The following is a 20811-nucleotide window of genomic DNA, read 5'->3' as shown; positions in this document are numbered from 1 at the left end:
CTCAGACAGTAAAGAATCCACCTGCAGTGCGGAGACCTAGGCTCGATCCCTGGGTTGGGAAGATCCCCTGGAGACAGTGGAGCCTGTCCATGGGGTCACAAAGAGTCAGACACAACTGAGTAACTAAGCATAACACATATAGGAAAAAAATAAAGAACTCTTAAAATCGAGTCAGAAGACAGCAATCCGATTTAAATATGTACAAAAATTTGGAGAGACATTTCACCAGAAAGATATATGAATGGCACATAAACATATGAAAAGCATTTCAACATCGCTAGTCACGAGGGACATGCAAATTAAAGCTTTAATGAGATATTGCTGCACACCCACTATAATGACTAAAATTAAAAAAAAAACTGACAGTCCATGCATTGGCAAGGATGTAGGTAAGCCAGAATCTTTACATGCTGCTGGTGGTAATATAAAATGGTACAGCCATGTTCAAAAGCAGTTTGGCAGTTTCTTTAAAAGTTCAACATACACTCAACATGTGACCGACAATTCCGTTCTTATAGATAGGCTGTCAGGAGAAATAATAGCATATGTCCAGACAAAGACTTGTATACAGTGTTCATGGAAGCTTTATTTGTGGTTGCCAAAAAGTAGAAATAATGTAACTGTCCACCAACAGATGAATAGATAAATCCTTGCACTGGAATGCAACTCAACAATGAAAAGGAGTGGACTGTTCATATATGCAGTGGCATGGGGAATCTCAGGATGAGTATGCTCTGTAGCAAAAGCAGATTCCCCCCTCAGAGCACCATTTAATTGAAATTCTAGAAAATGGAAAGTAATCTATAGTGACAGCAGATCCATGGTTGCCTGAGGATGGCTTGGGGGAGGAAGGAGAATAGGAAAGGGAGGGGCACGAAGAAGCATTAGGGGGGATGTATATACTCATTATCTTGATTAAGCATAATAGTTTCAGGGGTGTATACATAAATCAGAATTCATCAAATTGTATACTTTAAGTTTGTGTAGTTTATTGTATATCAGTAACACCCCAATAAGGTTATAAAAAAAAATTGTGTCCATTCAAGAATCAAGCATATATTCATAGCAGATTCACAATAGACAATCCAAAAGATACTAGAGACAATTCACAAAGAATCCAAATCCCTCATCTGGTGAATGGATACGCAAAATGTGTGATGGCTGTACAATGGAATATTACTCAGCCACGAGAAAGAACAAACTCCTAATTCATTCTCTAGTATAACATGAATGAACCTCAAAAACATGCCAGTTAGCAGAAGCCAGAAACAAAGGACTGTATGTTGTAATGTGCTATTTATATGAAATTTTTAGAAAAGAGAAAATCAAAGATCAGGTCAGTGGTTGCCTGGGGCCAAAGGGGGAGTAGAGGTTGGCTGTGAGCGGGTAGAAGGGAACTCTTGGGATGATGGAAGTATTTTTGTTGACAGTCATGTGGCTGTCTATGTATAACTTACTAAAGCTCATCTGATTATATTGTTTAAATGGATTACTTTCATGGTATATAAATTACACCTTAATAAAGCCATTAAAAAATGGATGGCCAGTCAAATTTTTAAGTCCTCCTTAAGAAAACTGTTCAAGAAACAGGGCAGTATTGTGGATTTCATTGTACTTTGTTGCTTCGGATACTTGGTGAGACCTGTTGAATTAATTTTTGTGTCAAATGTTTTTTGGATTCTAAAGGTGAGACAAATCATTATTAGTTGCCTTTGCCAGAGTTTAGTGACAGTAGCAGCTGCATTTTGCTTAAATGTGAACATTGGTTTAGAATGATTGGTTTTGTGCCGAACAACTGTTAGCAGCCTCTGGCTGGAAGAAATGGTAGTTTCTTAGGTTGATATTGTATTTTTGCACAGTAGTTCAGAAGTGTAGGTTAACCTCCACCTCTCAGTTCTTCATGAAGGAAATGGATGACAGCTTAATACCTCTGTATTTTTTAGATACAGAGAGGCACACTCTTCTAGGCCTTGGGTGCCAACCCGCCTGTCCCCAGCCCCACATACGTGGAGACAGCAGGAAATCTGGACATAAGACCCTTGAGGATGAGAGGTAAAGTGCAGCCAAGAGAACCCCCTGGAGCAGGGCCTGGCCACGTCTGCACCAGCCTAGGAATAGCGGTCTCTAGGGACATTGAATTTTACATCCTCAGATAAAATTAGAAAATGACCTAATTTTAATGAAAAAGTCAACAACTCTAGAACATCTTGCCTGTGACTCAGCCTGTGTGCATGTGTCCTAAGTCGCTTCAGTCCTGTCTGACTCTTTGCACCCCTATGGACTGTAGCACACCAGGCTCCTCTGTCCATGGGATTCTCCAGGCAGGAATATTCAAACAGAAAAAAACTGTTCTGTAAACAACCAATTATTTGCCTAAAATTCATTCAGCCATTTTCCCAGATAAAATACCAGTTATTTAACCAAATTGTTCTTTTTCTTTTCTCCCCTCAAAGTAAATCCTTTATTCAACAAAGATTTAAGGGACTCTCATGTTTGTCATGCACACCAAAGATAAGACATACCTGCAAGGATAAAAGACACATGGAGTTGAGGATGGAGCCCTGACGATACACAGTCGGCCTCCATGGGGAGGAGGCAGGGGCCTTCAGAGAGGCTTTGTTGCAGGAAGCTTTGGAACAGGGAATGTAGACTGCTGAGATTTGGAGGATGAATAGGACTTGGCTGTTAGCCAGGTTGCGGGGGGGGGGGGCCATAAAGCTGCGACATGGGGGTATTGAAAAGAGCGAACAGGGCCAAGACATGCAGTGAGTCTGAGTGACGTGACTTTGTGGCTGGCTGAATTTGAAGAATAGGAGAGAAAGCAGCATCAAGGCTGAGTTCAACTTTAGACAAGGCCGTCTCAACAAGTGGTGATACCGTTCACTGAGGTGGGAATACAAGACACCTAGGAGGTTTATTTGTTTTGCTTGTTGGTTTGGGAAGCCAAGAAATCACCCCAGAGGTTTTATCAGAGGAGTGTAGCTATTTGCATACACTTGACTGAACTTTAAAGATGTCCCTCTTTGACCCGTCTGTGTTCTGGGAGAACACACACGGAGCAGTAGTGAGGAGAGTGAAAACCGACCTGGCCTTGGTGGTCTGTGCTTGTGCAGCATCTCGGGCTGTGGTGGGACTCGTGTTTACAGGTAAAGTCACTGATGAGAGCTTCAGGGCAGTTACAGAGTGGAGATGTTCTCTGACGTGAAAGCCAATCAGGTTTAAGAACTTAGTAATTCCTTTTGATTACTTTTTCCCATTTGACTTCTTGTCTCTGCATTTTTATTACTTACAAAGTAGATTCTTTATACTTCTTTGGTATAAAGAAGATTAAAAAGGTGAATTTTAGAAAAGATAGCTCCATCTTACATATGTATTAGCTCATTTAACTTTTAAAATAGCCCTGTAAAGGAGGTATTTTTAATCATTAATTTATGATAAAGATTGCTAATTACTAATAAAGGTATTTAGAAATCAACAGGTTTAAAATTTTTGACATGTCATCAACACAAAGCATAAACTCTTAATTCATATCCATTGGCATTAGCATGTAAAGGAGGATGACAGTTCATTGTGTTTTTAATTCTAATTATTTCTGCCTTGTCCTTCTTTTGGAAGAAGTACACTGGTGGCAAATGTGCCCGTGTGCTCAGTCCTGTCGGACTCTTTGTGACCCCATGGACTGTAGCCCGCCAGGCTCCTCTGTCCGTGGGGTTTCCCAGGCAAGAACACTGGTGTGGGTTGCCATTCCCTGCCCACCAGGGGATCTTCCCAACTCAGGGATCAAACCTGTGTCTCCTGCATCTTGTGCAGTGGCAGGCAGTTCTTTACCACTGAGCCACCTGTGAAGCTGCAATGAATAAATCCAGAAAGTAATCTTATTTTTATACTTTTTGAAAATATTGAAAAATAGTTTGGAAAATAACTCCTCTAATTCTTCTGAAAATTTTTGCTCACTATTCCTTTATTTTTTAATGATCATGAATATATTACATTAAACCCAAAATACTATGTAAACCATTATTTTGAATCTACGTCAAAACAGTACAACTTAAAATTAGGTTTTACCCATTGCTTCTAACTTACCTTTCAATAATACGTGGTCAGATCCTGCTTTAAATGTCCTCCTGCTTGGCGCACCTTGATGAAGTAAGTTTCTTGACCTCAGTTAGGCTGTTTTCCTCGTCTGTAAAATGCAGACCATGAGGTATGTGTTCCAATGCTGTAAAATTCAGAAATAATTTCTTGGGCGAGAGTGCCAGTGTAAACAGGCAGTTTGCTTTTGTGCCAGAAGAGGGCGTGCCTGTGTTGCCAGCCTGAGCTGAGGTCACAACTCTTTTCCAAGATGTGGCTGAAAAGTTAGGGACAAGTGGATTGCTAGGAAAATGTGAAAGAAAAAGATTTTTTGACAGTGTCAGGAAAGAGATTGTTGTGAATAAGATTCCTTTAAGATATGAAAGCTTTTGCTGACATAGATCATTGGAGATTTCTGCTGTCAGTCAACAACATTCCCCCCCTTTTTTTGCCTGTATCTGAGAATTTTTATTTTTTTTCCTTCTTCTTTGCAACTGTCTATAAATGTTTTATATCAAACAAATATAGAATCCAACGTTTCGTTTCTTAGTAGTGATCCTGAATAATTAATGTGACTGAAGATAAATTAGGTCTTCCCTGGTGGCTCAGATGGTAAAGAATCTGCCTGCAATGCAGGAGACCAGAGTTTGATCCCTGAGTTGGGAAGAGTCCCTGGAGAAAAGAATGGCAGCCCACTCCAGTATTCTTGCTTGGATAATCCCATGGACAGAGGAGCCTGGTGGGCTATCGTCCATGGGGTCACAAAGAGTTGGACACAACTGAGCGACTAACACTGGTAACTGTGAAAGATAAATGGGATTGTTTGATCTCAACGCCTTGGATATGTACACAATCTGTTCGCCCCACATTAGGAGAATGAATTTTTCATCCTGCCTTCCTCCACGCACGTTTTTCCTTGAAGTTACTGCAGTCTCTGATATTTTGCTGTCACACGTAGCTCAGGAAGTTGGATAGGGACAAGGAAAAACATGGTTCTGTGAACCAACCCTGCTGTTACTGCTAAGTCGCTTCAGTCGTGTCTGATTCTGTGCGACCCCAGAGATGGCAGCCCACCAGGCTCCCCCGTCCCTGGGATTCTTCAGGCAAGAATACTGGAGTGGGTTGCCATTTCCTTCTCCAATGCATGAAAGTGAAAAGTGAAAGTGAAGTCGCTCAGTCATGTCCGACTCTTAGTGACCCCATGGTCTGCAGCCAACCGGGCTCCATCCATGGGATTTTCCAGGCAAGAGTATTGGAGTGGGTTGCCATTGCCTTCTCCGAACCAACCCTAGGGATGTGGAACTAATTTTAACATACCAAATTTTTAAAATTGACAAGAATCAGAGCTGAACACAGTGACACTGGGAGTTGTGCCATTAATCTGATAAGTGTGGGGAAATAGTTTCATCTCATCTCAGCTATGTATTTTATGTGAATATGCTCGTTGATTAAGTCATCCAGGCAGACCCTTTTATTTTGCTAATATTTTTATTAAAAATACAAAAATCATGTTTTGTTTTACATAACTGTAATTATACTTTTAACACTTCATATTGGAAAATGTTCTGAATCTAGAAAGCAAGATCCATCGGCATCTCCTTTTACTCTGAATCCTGCTTTTAGAAGTTTTCTCTGGAGGTTGTTCCTGGTAATAAACCGTGTCTAAGTTCAGAGTCAAACTGCCCAGGTTCAAAGTATGATGCCACTGAGTTTGAAATGTAATAAAAGCAAAGTTAGTCTTATGCTTTCTTTCTCATTTGAAATTTGATAATTTCTTGAGCAGGAGAAAGAGAGGTGCAGTTACTGTAGAAGTGATGCGCTTTATCTGTGCAGCAGCTGATTTCAAATGATCCTTCCTTGTGCATCACAAGGAGTTAGAAACTTGTAAATCCTTTTGAGATTGCTCAATTTAAAAAGAATGTAAAAGAAAAAAAGAACTCTGTATTTCTGTTTTCTTTGCTTCCCCTGTGAAATTTGGTCTTGTTTCAAGATGTGGGAGCACCTGTGATAACCTCCTGTCCACATGACGGTCATCTATCTTCTTTATTTTTGTAAAAAAAAAAAAAAAGTGAAGGTAGAGAACAGCTGATACAGGGACAAGATGTTCCTTTAAAGTTACTTTTAAAAATTACGGAATATTTCAGGCATACAAAGAAAGCATAAGGAATGTTATAGAATTAAAGTGTTGGGAGTACAAATATCTCTTTGACAACCTAATTTCAGTTGTTTTGGATAAACATCCAAATGTATAGTTGCTGGATCATATGGTAGTTCTATTTTTAATATGTTAAGGAACCTCTGTACTGTCTTCCATACCAGATGTAGGATTTTACATTCCTGCCAACAGTGCACAAGGGTTTCAGTTTCTTCACATCCTTGCCAACACTTGTTTTTATGCGTATATGTGTGTTTTTAACAACAGCTATTCTAACAGGTGTGAGGTGACATCTCATTGTGTATTTGCATTTCCCTGATAGTTAGTGATGTTGAGCATCTTGCCATATTTCTGTTGGCCGTGTGTATGTCTTTGGGGAAAAGCCAATTCAAGTCCTTGGCTTATTTTTAATCATTTCCTTATTTATTTATTTATCTATGTATATATTTATTTATGCTAATTGAGTTGTAGCAGCCATAATATCGATATCATGGATATTACTTTATCAGATATTTTCCTTTTCACTCTTGTTAAATTCTTTGCTTTGTTCTGCAAAGCTTTTTTGTTTAATATACAGATATTTGCCTATTATTGCTTTTGTTGCACTCCCAGTGTCATGAAGCCTTTCCCCTATGTTTTCTCCTAGGAGTTTTACAGTTTTGGGTCTTAATGTTTAAGTTTTGCAACCATTTTGAGTCAACTTTTCTATGTGGCATAAGATAAGGGTCCAGTTTCATTCTTTGCCTGTGGATATCCAGTTTCCTCAGCATTGTTTATTGAAGAGCTTGTCTTTTTTCTGTTTTGTGTATTCTTGGCGCCCTTATTGAAGACCTTATAGTCATGGATTTATTTCTGTGCTCTCTCTTCTGTTCCAGTCTACATGTCTATCCCTATGCCAGGACCAGTTTCAGAATTAGCTTTCAGTTCAGTTCAGTCGCTCAGTCGTGTCCGACTCTTGGCGACCCCATGAACCGCAGCACGCCAGGACTCTCTGTCCATCACCAACTTCCAGAGTCTACCCAAACCCATGTCCACTGAGTCAGTGATGCCATCTAGCCATCTCATCTTCTGTCATCCCCTTCTCCTCCTGCCTTCAATCTTTCCCAACATCAGGGTCTTTTCAAATGAGTCAGCTCTTTGCATCAGGTGGCCAAAGTATTGGAGTTTAAGCTTCAAAATCAGACCTTCCAATGAACACCCAGGACTGATCTCCTTTAGGATGGACTAGTTGGATCTCTTTGCAGTCCAAGGGACTCTCAAGAGTCTTCTCCAAGACCACAGTTCAAAAGCATCAATTCTGCACTCAGCTTTCTTTATAGTCCCAACTCTCACATCCATACATGACCACTGGAAAAACCATTGCCTTGACTAGACGGACCTTTGTTGACAAAGTAATGTCTCTGCTTTTTAATATGCTATCTAGGTTGGTCATAACTTTCCTTCCAAGGAGTAAGCGGCTTTTAATTTCATGGCTGCAGTCACCATCTGCAGTGATTTTGGAGCCCCCAAAAATAAAGTCTGACACTGTTTCCACTGTTTCCCCATCTATTTGCCATGAAGTGATGGGACTGGATGATATGATCTTAGTTTTCTGAATGTTGAGCTTTAAGCCAACTTTTTTACTCTCTTTCACTTTCATCAAGAGGCTCTTTAGTTCTTCTTCACTTTTTGCCATAAGGGTGGTGTCATCTGCATATCTGAAGTTATTGATATTTCTCTTGGCAATTTTGATTCCAGCTTGTGCTTCTTCCAGCCCAGCATTTCTCATGATGTACTCTGCATAGAAGTTAAATAAGCAGGGTGACAATATACAGCCTCGACGTACTTCTTTTCCTATTTGGAACCAGTCTGTTGTTCCATGTCCAGTTCTAACTGTTGCTTCCTGACCTGCAAACACATTTCTCATGAGGCAGGTCAGGTAGTCTGGTATTCCCATCTCTTTCAGAATTTTCCACAGTTTATTGTGACCCACAGTACTTCTTTAACTATCTGATAGAATTCACCAGTGACCACTGGTCCTGTGCTTTTCTTTGTTGGGGAGTTTTTGACTACTGATTCAGCCTCCTTACCACTCTGTTCACATTTGCTCTTTCTTCATGATTTGGTCTTGGTGGGCTGTATGTTTCTAGGTATTTTTCTATTTCTTCTAGATTTTCCAATTTGTTGATATATAATTACTCATAGTAGCCTCTTACATTCTTCGGTTTCTGTGGCATCAGTTGTTATGTTTCCTCTTTCATTTCTGATTTTGAGTTTCCTCTTTTCCTTAGTCTAGCTAAATGTTTGTCAGTTTTGCTGTTTTTTTTTTAAAACGTCAACTCTTAGTTTTGATAGTTTTTTCTTGTTGTTTTTCTACTCACTATTTTCTTTCTGCTCTAATCTTTATTATTTCCTTCCTTCTACCAAATTTGGGCTTAGTTCATTCTTCTTTTTCTGGTTCCCCGAGGTGTACAATTAGCTTGTTTATATGGGATCTTTCTTCTTTTTTAGTGTGGGCTTCCCAGGTGGCACCAGTGGTAAAGAATCTGCCGTCCAATCCAGGAGACACAAGAGATGTGCGTTCAATTTCTAGATGGGGAATGGAGTAGGAAATGGCAACCCACTCCAGTATGCTTGCCTGGAAAATTCCATGGACAAAGGACCCTGGCCAGTTCAGTTCAGTCTCTCAGTTGTGTCTGATTCTTTGCAGCCCCATGGACTGCAGCACGCCAGGCTTCCCTGTCCATCACCAACTTCCGGAGCTTGCTCAAACTCATGTCCATCAAGTCCGTGATACCATCCAACCATCTCATCCTCTGTCCTCCTCTTCTCCTCCAGCCTTCAGTCTTCCCCAGCATCAGGGTCTTTCCCAGTGAGTCAGTTCTTCCCATCAGATGGCCAGAGTATTGGAGCTTCAGCTTCAACATCAGTCCTTCCCATGAATATTCAGGACTGATTTCCTTTAGGATGGATGGACCGGTTGGATCTCCTTGCAGTCCAAGGGACTCTCATGAGTCTTCTCCAACACCACAGTTCAAAAGCATCAATTCTTTGGCGCTCAGCTTTCTTTATCGTCCAACTCTCACATCCAGACATGACTATTGGAAAAACCATAGTTTTGACTAGACAGACCTTTGTTGGTAAAGTAATATCTCTGCTTTTTAATATGCTGCCTAGGTTGGTCATAGCTTTTCTTCCAAGGAGCGAGCGTCGTCTTTTAATTTCATGGCTGCAGTCATGATCTTCAGTGATTTTGGAGCCCAAGAAAATAAGGTCTGTCTCTGTTTCTATTGCTTCCTCCTCTATTTGCCATGAGCTGATGGGACTGGTAAACTCCGGGAGTTGGTGATGGACAGGGAGACCTGGCGTGCTGCGGTTCATGAGGTCTTAAAGAGTCGGACACAACTGAGCGACTGAACTGAATTGAACTGAACTGATGGGACCGGATGCCATGATCTTAGTTTTTTTGAATGTTGAGTTTTAAGCCAACTTCCTCGCTCTCCTCTTTCACTTTCATCAAGAGGCTCTTTAGTTCTTCTTCACTTTCTGCCATAAGAGTGGTATTATCTGCATATCTGAGGTTATTGATATTTCTCCTGGCAATCTTGATTCCACCTTGTACTTCATCCAGCCTGGTGTTTTGCGTGACATACTATGCATATAAGTTAAACAAGCAGGCTGACAGTATACAGCCTTGACGTACTCCTTTCCCAGTTTGGAACCAGTCTGTTGTTCCATGTCCGGTTCTAACTGTTGCTTCTTGACCTGCATGCAGATTTCTCGGGAGGCAGGTAAGGTGATCTGGTATTCCTAACTCTTTAAGAATTTTCCACAGTTTGCTGTGATCTACACAGTCAAAGACTTTGGTGTAGTCAATAATGCAGAAGTAGATGTTTTTCTGGAACTTTCTTGCCTTTTCTATGATCCAGTGGATGTTGGCAATTTGATCTCTAATTCCTCTACCTTTTCTAAATCCAGGTTGAACATCTTGAAGTTCTCGGTTCCCGTACTTCTGAAGCCTGGCTTGGAGAATTTTGAGCATTGCTTTGCTAGCATGTGAGATGAGTGCAGTAGTTTGAACATTCTTTGGCATTGCCTTTCTTTGGAATTGGAATGAAAACTGATTGTTTTCAGTCCTGTGGCCATTGCTGAGTTTTCCAAATCAATAAGAGACTGAGCCTGGCCACGAGGTTGCAAAGAGTCGGACATGACTGAGCACGCACTCCTAAGCAGTTTCTTCATTTTTAACGTGGGTGTTCACCACTGTGAAGTTCCCTCTTAGTATTGATTTTGTTGCATCCCATAAATTTTGGTTTGTTGCTTTTCATTTTTTTGGTGGGAGGGGTCTCAAGATATTGCTAATTTTCCCTTTGGTCTCTTCTGTGACCCGTTCGTCACTCAAGATTGTGTTAATTCACACGTGCTTGTGAAATTTCCAGGTTTTCTTCTGCTGCTGATTTCTAGTTTGTTCCATTGTGGTTAGAACAGACACTTGGTATGATTTCAGTCTTCTTAACATGTGTGCTATATATTTTCAAATAAGATATAAGTTGTATCTGTTGAAAGTAGAGTTCCAAGGAAAGCAGACTCTGAGCAGAGGTTAACATGCCGGAAGTTTATTAAGGAGATTTCTGAGAGAGAAATTGGGCTGCAGTGCAGTCACAGGAAAGGCCTCAGCCTATCCCAGAGGGAGCTCTGAAGGTGGGACAGCCCTTCAGAGTTGTCCTAAGTTGAGGTGAGGGGCCAAGCATCTTTAGCCTCACACTGACCAGACATGGGATGCAGGCTACATCCCCAAAGGGGACCTGACTTTGACAAGATGACTCTTTTCAGCTGAGGGTGGTCAGCCTGCAGCACTCCCAGTAGCTGGGGGAATGAGTTCCCTTTATTGCTAAAGGGAGACCTAAGTGTCTCCTCTGCGTCTCTCAGAACATAGTATGTACCTCTTCGGTGCTTGCCTTTTTGGCCCAATATTACGTTTTCAAGATTTATTCATGATAATACCTATAGATATAGTCACTCATTTAATTTGTTTTTACCGTGTTCTGTTTTCTAAAAATGTCACATTTTAAAAATACATTTTCCTGTCGACAAGTATTTAAATTTTGCAATTTTTCACTATTCAAACATGTAGCTGTAAGCATTTTTTTTCTTTTTTCTTTTTGGTCTCAAGATATTGCTGATTTTCCCTTTGATCTCTTCTGTGACCCGCTTGTCACTCCAGGTTGTGTTAATTCCCACGTGCATGTACTTAGTGTATCCTGTACATGCACTTAGTTTATCTGGGTATATGGGTCTTAGGATGAGCACAACTTCAAATTGAGTATCTGTAGTGAAATTGCTGCCTACAATGCTTATACTTTGTTTCATATCCTCAGGAAAAGAGATTTTAATTTTGTCAGTTTGGTAGGTTATGAAATAGTATTTCACTGTGGTTTTAATAAAAATTTTGTTGATTACTAGTGAGATGGAGAATGTTTGTATTTATTGGCTACTTGAATGACTTCTGTAAAGTGTGTTTGTCAGACATGTGCCCATTTTTCCTATTGGTTTTCTTATTCAGCTATCTTTATATATTTTTCTTACTCTTCTTTTCTGTCCATACATGTCCAGTTGTCTTCTGGTTTGGGGCTTGATTGTTCACTTTTTGAATAATGTCTTTTATTGAACAGGAGTTTCCTTTTATGCTGTCAAATTTAATCAGTCCTTTTGGCTTTGGTTCTTCGTGTCTTTATTTGAAAAAAATTATTTTCTTAGGTTGAGGTCATAGAAATAGTCTCATCTGTTTTCTACTGAAAGTTTTCAGATTTTGCTTTTCATGGTTTCACCTGCAGTCTCTAAGATGGAATTGTGTGTATATTGTGAAGTGGGTATACTTTGTTTTATTTTCCCATGGACAACCGGCTTTCCTAACAGCATTTATTCATTGGTACATATTTTCTCCCCTGGTGTGCAATGCCATTTTGTCACATCAGGTTTCTATCTATATAGGTCTTTCTTTTCCCTGCTTCAATTCTACATTTTCTTTATGATGCCTTTATTTCTTTATTGTGTCTTTTTATCTGGTAGAATAGATCCTTCTTTCTTCTTGTTCTTTAAAATTATCCCTACTTTTCCCCTTTTGCTCTAACATATGCATTTTAGAATACATTCCATGAAAAATCTTCCTTGGATTGAGTTCATGCATTGACTTTATAGATTAATTAGAGAAGAATTGACATCTTTTCAGAATAAATGTTTCCTGTCAGTGTCACCATTACTATCTATATTTAGGTATTTTTATTGCAAATGTATTTACAGCTTCCCTTATAGCTCAGTTGGTAAAGAATCTGTCTGCAGTGCAGGAGACCCCGGTTCGATTTCTGGGTTGGGAAGATCTGCTGGAGAAGGGAAAGGCTACCCACTCCAGTATTCTGGCTAGGAGAATTCTATGGACTGTATAGTCCATGGGATCACTAAGAGTCGGACACGTCTGAACGACTTTCACTTTCACTTTTACCGCAGACATAATTTTTATACCTTACCTTTTTACTAAATACTGCATTTTGCATGTTAGTAAGTATATTTCTTTACTTTCACTTTTACCGCAGACATAATTTTTATACCTTACCTTTTTACTAAATACTGCATTTTGCATGTTAGTAAGTATATTTCTTCAACAACAATTTAAGGACTACATAACCATCCATTTACTTAACGGTGCCCCTGTTGACATTTAGATGGACCCGGTTTAAAATGATGATCTTTGAACTCACATCTTTCCTATCACAAAATTGTGTATAAATATTCACCTGTGTTTTATTCGTGTAATGCTAGGATGTGTTTATAATTAACATTTATCTGGAATAGATTCACATGTAAAATGTGAGAAACATTTAACTTATACTCTCCCCACGTGATTGGCCAGCATTCACATACTTTGTCTTTTTGGTTTGACTTCGCCTTTTTTGTTTCACTATCAAGGAGTGATCAGCAGTGTCCATACCTCAATAGGTGGTTGAATAAATGAAGCAGTTTTTGCTATTTGTTTTATTTTCAGGTGTGTTACTCTTCCATTGGTCTGTTTGTTGATTCTGGATCTATACCATACTGTCTTAATTATTAGAGTTGGTAGAACAAGATCCTTCTTCATCATCATCTGAACTATTATTATTTTTCAGATTTTTCTGGGATATTTCTATATCATTTCTTTTTCAGATCAACTTTAAACAGTCGGTCACTTTCCGTCTAGAACTATTATGATTTTGATTGACAGTATGTGAGTTTCCTGGAAAAAATTTTTAAATCATTTATATTTTAATTTTCTGGCCTAATGAGTACTGCATATTCATCTAGCTTATGAATTCTGGAACTTTTTGGTTAGTGAAGATGAACCCCTAGATGTGTTTTTTGATTAAAATTCAAGGCAATTAAAGAAATCCATTGCAGCAAACCGAACCGTGCCACATGTTTATTCTGTAGACAAATGTGTTTCTGTGTTGAGCAGCCCTCCCAAGACTCTGGCCTCCTCACTACAGAACAGGGCTCCCACAGTGCCACCTGTGTGCTGACTCAGCAGATTCTTGAAGATACATAGTTATGTGCTCTTGGGTCAAAGGACTCTCTTAATGCCCTTTCTCCTTCAAACCCTTAAAGGAATTCTGTGCCTGTCCTTCTCAGAGTTACCTTTTTATGATACAGAAATAGGACACAGAGCCTGTAGGGTGTGGGAGGGAGGGCTCTGTAACTCTTTTTCACACCTGCTTGGATTCTGGCAGTAGTATTTGCTGAGTGAGGGATGGAGGCTGGCTTGTCATGTGTTTTCACAGAGCTCTGATGGCTCCAGGCCAACCCATTTAGCCTTTGTCTTTTTTCCACGCATAAAACTGCCTATTTTTCACTTCAGATGAAGGTGTCAGGCGCTCAGAGATGTCTGTTCCTGTTTCACATGCACGCCATCTGTGGTCCCTGGTGTCTGAGGCTCCCAGATCGGCCCAAGTATCTGTCGGTCAGCGTGCAGAGTGGCCGGGGCCCCAGCCTGTGTTTGTCCCTGTTGGTGCAACACCCACCCAAACATCATGGCATCAGTGTTGTGGACGGAGCTCTTGAAAGTTTGATTACTTTTAGAAAAGTTGCAAACGTAGTGCAGAGTTCCCACCCAGTTACCCCAGTGGCTTACTCTTACATTATCATAATTGTCACCAGTCGCTCAGTTGTGTCCAACTTTTTGCACGCCAGGCCTCCCTGTCCATCACCAACTCCCGAAGTTCACTCAGACTCACGTCCATCGAGTCAGTGATGCCATCCAGCCATCTCATCCTCTGTAGTCCTGTTCTCCTCCTGCCCCCAATCCCTCCCAGTGTCAGGGTCTTTTCCAATGAGTCAACTCTTCGCATGAGGTGGCCAAAGTACTGGAGTTTCAGCTTTAGCATCATTCCTTCCAAAGAAATCCCAGGGCTGATCTCCTTCAGAATGAACTGGTTGGATCTCCTTGCAGTCCAAGGGACTCTCAAGAGTCTTCTCCAACACCACAGTTCAAAAGCATCAATTCTTCGGCACTCAGCCTTCTTCACAGTCCAACTCTCACATCCATACATGACTACTGGAAAAACCATAGCCTTGACTAGACAGACCTTAGTCGGCAAAGTAATATCTCTGCTTTTCAATATGCTATCTAGGTTGGTCATAACTTTTCTTCCAAGGAGTAAGTGTCTTTTAATTTCATGGCTGCAGTCACCATCTGCAGTGATTTTGCAGCCCCCCAAAATAAAGTCTGACACTGTTTCCACTGTTTCTCCATCTATTTCCCATGAAGTGATGGGACCAGATGCCATGATCTTCATTTTTTGAACGAAGTTGGCTTTGAGCCAACTTTTTCACTCTCCTCTTTCACTTTCCTCAAGAGGCTTTTTAGTTCCTCTTCACTTTCTGCCATAAGGGTGGTGTAATCTGCATATCTGAGGTGATTGATATTTCTCCTGGCAATCTTGATTCCAGCTTGTGCTTCTTCCAGCCCAGTGTTTCTCACTCTGCATAGAAGTTAAACAAGCAGGGTGACAATATACAGCCTTGACATACTCCTTTTCCTATTTGAAACCAGTCTGTTGTTCCATGTCCAGTTCTAACTGTTGCTTCCTGACCTGCATACAGATTTCTCAAGAGGCAGGTCAGGTGGTCTGGTATTCCCATCTCTTTCAGAATTTTCCACAGTTTATTGTGATCCACACAGTCAAAGGCTTTGGCATAGTCAATAAAGCAGAATAGATGTTTTTCTGGAACTCTCTTGCTTTTTCCATGATCAGTGGATGTTGGCAATTTGATCTCTGGTTTCTCTGCCTTTTCTAAAACCAGCTTGAACATCAGGAAGTTCACGGTTCACGTATTACTGAAGCCTGGCTTGGAGAATTTTGAGCATAACTTTACTAGCATGTGACTAGTATTCATATTTCACTGTTTTCCCCTAATGTCCTTTTCCTGTTCCAGGATCTACCCAGGATATCACATTACATCTTATCATCCTGTCTCCTTAATTTCCTCTGGTCTGTAACAGTTACTTAGCTTTGCCTTGTTTTTGATGATGTCAGTTTTGAGGAATACTGGACAGATGTTTTGTTGACTGCCCCTCAGTTCAGATTTCTCTCCTGTTTTTCTGGTTATTAACCTAGTTGTGGGGTTCTGAGAGGAGGACCAAAAGTGAAGTGACATTCTTACCACCTTGTGTCCAGGGAACATGCTGTCATCATGATGTATCCCTAATGGTGCTGACCTTGACCACCTGACCAGGGTAGTGTCTGCTAAGTTCTTCCACTGGAAGTGTATTCTCCCGGCCTCCTGTTAGGATACTCTACTATTTGGAAGCAAGTCAGTAAGCACAATATAGTCCCAGTTTAAGAGGTTTGTTAATTGTCTCATCTGTGTGGTGTATGTGCTCAGTTCTGTCTGACCTTTGGTGACTGCATGGACTGTAGCCCACCAGGCTCCTTGCCCATGGGATTCTCCAGGCAAGAATACTGGAGTTGCCATTTCCTCCTCCAGGGGAGCTTCTCAACCCAGGGATTGAACCCAGGTCTTTGGAGTCTCCTGCATTGGCAGGTAGATTCTTTACCACTGAGCCGCCTTGGAAGACCCTATGTTTAAACCATGCCTATTATTTTTTGTACTTTCTGTTTAAAGTCTTAAGCATAAATAAAAATTGCCTGGCCCTAAGAAGGACTTAAAGTTATTTCTCAAGTCCTGGGAGGAATGTTTCCCAAAACAACGCTGCTCCCAGTCTTTGTTTGTTTCTTTTATTGGTTTTATTTAAAAATCTTTGGATCCTGTGTGCTCCGTTCTTGGACTACATGGCCTACTCCGTTGGAACCTTAGGAGTTCACTTTCCAGATGCTTGTTGTGTTGTTTGTGGGGTGAAATTCTCAATGAATTTGACTTTTTGATTTGATTAGTCTTTTGAGCTCAATTCAGATGACTACATTTTCCCTTCAAGTCCATTTCTAAAGAAGAAAAATGTTTTATTGTTTTAGCATATAATAGGAATGTCCTTGAAATGAAATATATAAAAATTATGTTTTTGTTCATCAAATCATCATTGTATGTGCTCTTAGGGAACCTATCTCAAAAAACATTATAATAACTTCATGGTGTTGAAAATAACCAATTTTGCAAATCCACATTTGCAGACCCTTAATTTCATCCGTAGGTGCGCACGTTTCATTAAGGTGCACTGGTTAAAGTGTATTTTCGGAACATTAGAGCTTCGTTTTCCTTCTTCTTATGACTGTGAACTCATTTAAGCAGTTGTTTTGAGTGTGTTAGAAGATTTTGTCTTTAAGTCAGTACTTAACATCCAGTATTAGAGGGGAAAGTTCAAAAAGTACATTTTAAGAAGAATTTTTCTCACTTCATGGCACTCGGTATGACAGCTCAAAAACAGAATAATGTTTTTAATCAATCGCAGGGGAAATCCTTTCCCTGGCCCCTCAGTTCCACTTTCAGCCAGTCAAAAGAGTCTTAATTCATGTGGGGGGATTCCCACAGGTACTATAATAAGTCTCCTTTGAAGCTGTCGCGTGTGTGTGGAATGGAGGGCCGTATGGCATACGTCCTCTCTCAGTTGAGTGAGCGCTGTTCAGCGTACCGCCACAGTGTTTTACTATTACTCATCCCTTTTTCTAAGTAGAGATGTGCAAGAGTGAGAAAGGCTGAGCTTTATAAAATGAAATAGAAAAAATTAGTTTGTTCCCAGGTCAGTCAAAGGCCTATTAAGTATAAGGTCTTTGGATTTATGCCAGCTCTTTTTTCTGCAGTAAGTAACGAAAGCCATACAGAACTTTTGGAGACAGGACAGGAGCGTGCCGCCCCCCACCCCACCCCCCAGCTACCTTCTGCTGCACCCATGGGCCCACTCCAATTAGCTGCAGGCTCTCCTGTCCTTGGTATGCAGGGTTAGGCATCCTTTTAACTGCTCAGTTTTGGCAGGTATGTGTCCTGCAGTTATCATCAGGTCAGATTCTAAGAACTGGAAATGATCTTCAGAAAAGTAATAACTATTGAGCTATTTGGGGGAAAACTGTGCCAAGCTGAAGAGCCTTGACACACCATAGGGAATTGGTATACTCTGAAAAGGGCAGTCAGAGGACGTTGAGTGGACCACCTGCTCCATGCTGTGCTTTCTCGAGCCCAGGGGGTGATGCCATGGCTTCTGCAAGGACAAAATGGTGTTTATACCCCCTTTGACTCCTTGACCCTGTCCTGCCAGGAACCTGTGAAACCCCAGCAGTAAACAGGAGGCGGCCATCCACTCCACCGCTCTCGCGCACACTTGCAGATTTGAGTACCGGATGGAAGTTGTCTTCCATGAATGGAAATCTTCTGGCAGGTACCCAGGAGGCGGTGTTCCTGATTGTCGTCTGCCTTTTCCTCCACACCATGCCCAGGCCTCGGTGGGGTTTGTTCTTGGGAAAAGAGCTCTAGAGATATGACAGATTGGGGGAGGGGGCAGGGAACAGAGGCTGTCTTCCCTGTAAGGTATTTGCAAGTCCTTCCCTCCCCATTCGAAAGCCAACCAGCAGTTTTTTTAAAAAAGTTTCTCCTGAGTTTTCCTGGTGCTTCTGCAGGGCTTTATAGCTCAAAAACTTAATTAACACATTTTCATGAAAAACTAAACTTTTTTGTTCCTGTGCCTAGCAGAGTCCCATCTGTGAGGGTCTTTGGACGTTGCTTTCCATCTTTTATTTCCCTCCTTTTTATGTTGCTTCTCCTCTAAAATCCCTTATTTTTCCTCTGGTGGCAAAACTTCGGGGAGTGGTGCATTTGATCCACCTCCTGCTGGGCTGGCTGTGCTCTCCAGTGGACTTGAGATGGTCCGTAGGGTCTTTGCGTGCCTGCTCTGAGCCGGGTCTGCTTGAGAGGGCTTTGTAGGCTGCCGGGTGGAGCCCAGTCCCCCTCAGTCCAGAACCAGACTGCATCTTAGGGGTGGTTTTGAAGCTGCACAGGGAATACCTCTTACGGTAAATTTTTTTCCAGCTTCATCTCTTTCCTACATTCATTCATTCAACAAACATTGCTTGCCCATTTTGAGCCAGGCTCGGATTAGGTGTGCATGCTAAGTCGCTTCAGTCATGTCCGACTCTTTGCAGCCCTATGGATTATATCCCACCAGGCGCCTCTGTCCATGGGATTCTCCAGGCAAGAATACTGGAGTGGGTTGCCATGCCCTCCTCCAGAGGATCTTTCTGACCCAGGGATTGAACCCGCATCTCTTACGTCTTCTGCATTGGCAGGAGGGTTCTTTACCTCCAGCACCACCCAGGAAGTCCCTGATAAGGTGGGGGATACAGAAATAAAAAAGCCAAGCACCATCTTCAGTAAGCCTACAGCCTGGGGAGATAAATAGAAAGCAGTGTGCTAACAGCTCTTGATTACAGAAGCGCCCAGAGGGCTGGCAGTCCAGGCACTCATGGCAGAACATTCTGGAAAAACTGACAGATGACCTAGGTTTGGGAGGTGGAGGAGACAATGGGGTTGTGGTCACAGAAGGGGAGTGAGAGCCAGGGGCCACGTCAGGCCCTCGAGGTGCTCCTGGGGGACGTTGCTGCCTATTCAGAGGCCTTCAGAGTCTAGAGACTGAGGAACATGCTTAGCACTGCAGGGTGTTAGGATCTGGTTGAGGTTAGTGTTTGTTAAAGACAGCTCCTCAGACAGTTGAGTTATGAGCACATCCCAACGTTTTACTAACAGTTTTGCAGTGCGAGGAAAGAGGCCCCTGGTAGGTGTATTCAGAATCACTCTTAGTAGGAAGAATGATTAAATCATCACTGAAAAGCATGTCTGGTTGCAAATCCTTAGACTAGACTCTTTAACTGATAGTTGACAACCAACTGGGTGAGTGGACATGGGTTCCCCAGAATAGACCTTAATTTTCTTCAGATTCACTAGAAAAATTGCATAGGAAAGAAAACATTTTATCTGGAATGTTGTTGATGTCTTTCCACTAGGATGTTGTGAATTTCACAGTAGGCAACTTGGTTCTATTCCAGACCAGGTTCGGGGAAGTTTTTCCTTAACAGGTTCAAGGTGGAGGGGAAGGTGGAGTTAGGAATTAGCAATAGCTTTTCCTCCAGAAGAGTCAGTTTTAGGTGTTTTAATTTGAATGATAATTGTTCTTACCACAATAAAAGAGGTGATGATGATGTTAAGTTGATGATGGAAAGATTTTAGAGGAAGAGCTCAGGGAAGAGAGCGGAGACCCTTCCCGTGGGCGATGGGCCCAGTCTTCTCTCCCTCCCCTTCCACAGGCCTGGTCCATCTCTGTCTGAGACATCAGAAGCAGTGACAAAACTAGGGAATCGCCTGCGCCTGGCTGGGGCCCTGAGGCTCTTCTCCGCATTTCTGCCCTAATTCACTGTGATTATGTAAGATTCTGTCCCTTCTCAGAGACGTGAGGGCTGCACCTACTACTTCAGCCTCCTTCAGTACATCTGCTGTTTGTTAAAATAGAGCCTTCAGAGGTGCCCTTGCCCCAGGTTCCTGCCTCTTGGCATGTAACAGTCTGCACTGTGTTTTCTTGTCTCTGTTTAACAACGTCATGGTGTCATTCTGGGCACAGATGTAGCTAGGTTGCAAGAATTGTCAGGAAGCCTGAACTTGGGGCAGGTCTTCGGGGTCTTGGGGGGTCGCACCCCTCTGGCCGGATTCTTCTTTGACAAATGTCTCTGTGGTTGTATTGTTCCAGTGTTTTCTCTGTTCTCTCTAATTATAATGTTTAATTACTGTCTTGTCAACATACTGCCAGAAAAATAACCGTCCATAACTACCTAATACAGATTGTGCAGGCCTATTTTAAGAATACACATTTCTCTTCTAAACTTGATGGTAATAGGGACTCGCCCTTAACTTTTATTCCTGTTAAAAACATATATTCAAAATAATTCTTCTTCTTTTTTTAATTGTCATCCAGGTTGCAAAAATATCTGCCTCTAAGAATTCAGGAGGACCTACTTTGTGGGAGCAAAGGTAGTGAGTCATACCTGCAAGCTTGGAAACGAGAGTTCGCTTGTGCTTCTTCATCCAGTTGGGAAGTTTCCTAGGCAACCATTTATGCAGCAATTAAAAGATGAGGAGTTAAGAGG

General features: G+C 41.5%; 1 long non-coding RNA gene across 2 annotated transcripts in view; it reads left to right on the top strand.

The window, feature by feature from the left end:
- LOC120877367 overlaps window positions 1-20811 on the top strand; it is a 78416-nt gene extending 57605 nt beyond the window's left edge. The window contains exons 5-6 of one of the 2 annotated variants that reach the window (XR_005724321.1): window positions 1944-2052; window positions 20640-20811. This is a non-coding gene — a long non-coding RNA (uncharacterized LOC120877367). The remainder of the gene's footprint in view (window positions 1-1943; window positions 2053-20639) is intronic. The other variant, XR_005724319.1, reaches the window with a different exon arrangement.

Source organism: Oryx dammah, unplaced genomic scaffold, assembly GCF_014754425.2.
Source record: "Oryx dammah isolate SB20612 unplaced genomic scaffold, SCBI_Odam_1.1 HiC_scaffold_18, whole genome shotgun sequence".
NCBI classification, from domain to species: Eukaryota; Metazoa; Chordata; class Mammalia; order Artiodactyla; family Bovidae; genus Oryx; species Oryx dammah.
The sequence above is the reverse complement of the archived record's forward strand: the minus strand, read 5'-3'. Positions and strand labels throughout refer to the sequence as shown.